Source organism: Geospiza fortis, unplaced genomic scaffold, assembly GCF_000277835.1.
Source record: "Geospiza fortis unplaced genomic scaffold, GeoFor_1.0 scaffold194, whole genome shotgun sequence".
NCBI classification, from domain to species: domain Eukaryota; kingdom Metazoa; phylum Chordata; class Aves; order Passeriformes; family Thraupidae; genus Geospiza; species Geospiza fortis.
In genome coordinates, this window is record NW_005054322.1 from 5819564 (window position 1) to 5821992 (window position 2429).

General features: G+C 44.4%; 1 protein-coding gene across 1 annotated transcript in view; it reads left to right on the top strand.

Moving 5' to 3' along the window:
• The first annotated feature begins 90 nt into the window (after positions 1-90).
• THSD1 (thrombospondin type 1 domain containing 1) overlaps positions 91-2429 on the top strand; it is a 30499-nt gene continuing 28160 nt past the window's right edge. The window contains exon 1 of the mRNA XM_005420787.2: positions 91-244. The gene's annotated coding sequence lies outside the window, so the exon portion shown is untranslated. The remainder of the gene's footprint in view (positions 245-2429) is intronic.

A 2429-nucleotide genomic window follows, 5' to 3' on the forward strand; every position in this document is an offset into this window, starting at 1 on the left:
TCGGAGCGAGCGGTGCCGTGGGATCGCGCCGTGATCGCCGTGACGCGCGGTCCCGGAGATGTTTTAAAACACCCGTGTGCCGGCAGGTCCCGGGTTTGCCCCCGCTCCGTATCCTCTGTGGTCGCCTCTGCCCCGGAGGCAGCGGCCGGCCTGCCCGAAGCCCCGGCGCTGCAGCGCTCTCGGAGTGCCGGGAGCATCGGCACGGGGAGCGACTGCCCGGCTTCCTCGCCCGAGTCCGTGATAGGTAGGAATAATTTTAGTGTTTTTGAATATGTTTGCTGATTTCTACTTTATATCAGTCGCTAGACCGGTCGAAGCCGTGTGAGTGCCCGGCAAACCCAGGGTAAAGCGTAGGGGAAAGCTTCGCAATTCTCTTTTTAATACTGATACTTCACGGTATTTCAGACCTACTTCTCTGACAAACTTCTGATTATATCAGCTGTGCCATGTATGTTCTCCATACGAGGATCTTCATTATAAACTCCACCGAAAGAGGAATTCCAGTAATAGTGGACAGTATATATATATTTTTTTTTGTTGTTGTTAAAGAAACTCTGAAGGGGAAAGGAAAGAATCGATGACTGCATTCCTTCCCTTATGCCATGAGCTCTCATCTAATGTATATAATTCTTTGCATTCTTTATTTATTATTGCTCGAACATCTTCCCAAATCTCCTTTGCTGAGTAAACTTGTTTTCATTGTACATTTTCCAAAGTAAATATCATCCCTATACGCTGTTTATTGTAAGCCCTATAGTTTCAAAGGTCAGATGTTGCTGGCCAGTCTGCTCTTGAATTGCTATGTTAATATCAAAAAGAGCTGAGAAATCCCAGGATTTTGTGAGATCTGACCCCAAATATTAATGAAAATAGGCTTTACCAGCTAATTATTGGTTTTTTGTTGCACATGGAGGATCTGGTGCTGTCAGTTTCAGCCTAGTGAATTTAGATGCATAATTTTAATAAAGTCATTATCTGATAACAATGTAAAATTGTTGGATGTGTAAATAAGAATGAAAGATGCCTTTGAGGATGTCAGCTCCAGCCCCCTGCTGTGGCAGACATCACATAGACACTTTCCTGGCTAAACTAAATATCTTCCAAGAAGTGGCATATTTTTGGCCCTGACCACTCTGGCTGGTCAGCAGTGATTAGATTTTGATAAAATGTGATGAATAGTTGAGGTGTTCTCTTTTTACTGTCAAAGTGAAGAGATTATATGGAAGGTTCTGAAATTCCCAGCAGGTGGTAACACTTCAATAGCTGCCTAATCCCATTGCAATAAGCATATGATGGTTGAAAATAATTAATCTCTTTTCCAGCGTACAGATAAAATATGAAGAAATCCATTTGAGGAAATGTTGCAGATACACATTTCTTTTTGCTGGTAGTGCTGCTTGTGAAATGTAGGGAGGATTTAGGGACTTTCAGGCTTTTCTGTCTGTAGCCTATTTTGCCATGAGCCTCTTATACATAGCCAGAACTGTGCAGATTTTAGGCTGCAAATACAACTGAAAAATGTTTACTAGTGAACAGCTAAAAAGGATTTTTTTTCCTCCTCAATTCTAATAAATACCCAGACTGTGACTGGTTGCTGGGTCCATCAGAGTGCCTGGGGTAGGTGCTGCTTCTTGGGGCAGGTTGGTTCCAAAAGGATCACTCCTCAGCCTGACGTCATACTGCCCCCACACACACCCACTCCTTCTCCAAGCCCTTCTCCCACCTTGCTCTCCTGTGTGCCCTAAGTCAGGGGCGTTTCTGTGCCATGGATGGGTCCATTTTCACCTGCAGCTGTGGGGCTGGTGGGACAAGCAGAGAGCAGGGCTGTGCTCAGAGGAGAGATGAGCAAGAACAACCCTGTCACTGAAGGAGGACGGGAGCTAGGGCAGGGGAGGGCTCAGCTCTTGGTGAGGATTTGCAAATAGGAAGGGGACTGAGGGTATTTGTGGGTAGGTGAAATATGGGATCCATCAGTGGCACTTCTCTGCATTACTGAGGCTCCAGAGCACAGAGGTTTTGACTGCCATGGATTTGTGTTCTCATTAAACTCCATGCTTGGTCATGGAGTGTCTGATTAATTCCTGATGGCCCTTTCTTAACTACAAGGCTTATTTGCCTCTCATCTCCCTAATGAACGGGGAGTAGGCACTGAATGCAGTGCCATTGCACTTGGTGAAGGTGGTTACTGCCAAATCAGCAGGTGACAGCTCTCAGAAGAGGTAGCTGGTGTCTGAAATGTCATGTCTGTGCTGCAGCCTTGGATACTGCTGCAAAAATACCGGGAGTCATAAATCCAGTGGGCTTGGAGTTTTTTATTTATTTGGTTTATTTTAGTGGTGGTTTTTTTGGTTTTTTTTTGTTTTGTTTTGTTTTGTTTGTTTGTTTTTTTTGTAAAACCAAAATGATCCCAATATATTTTATGGTTTTAA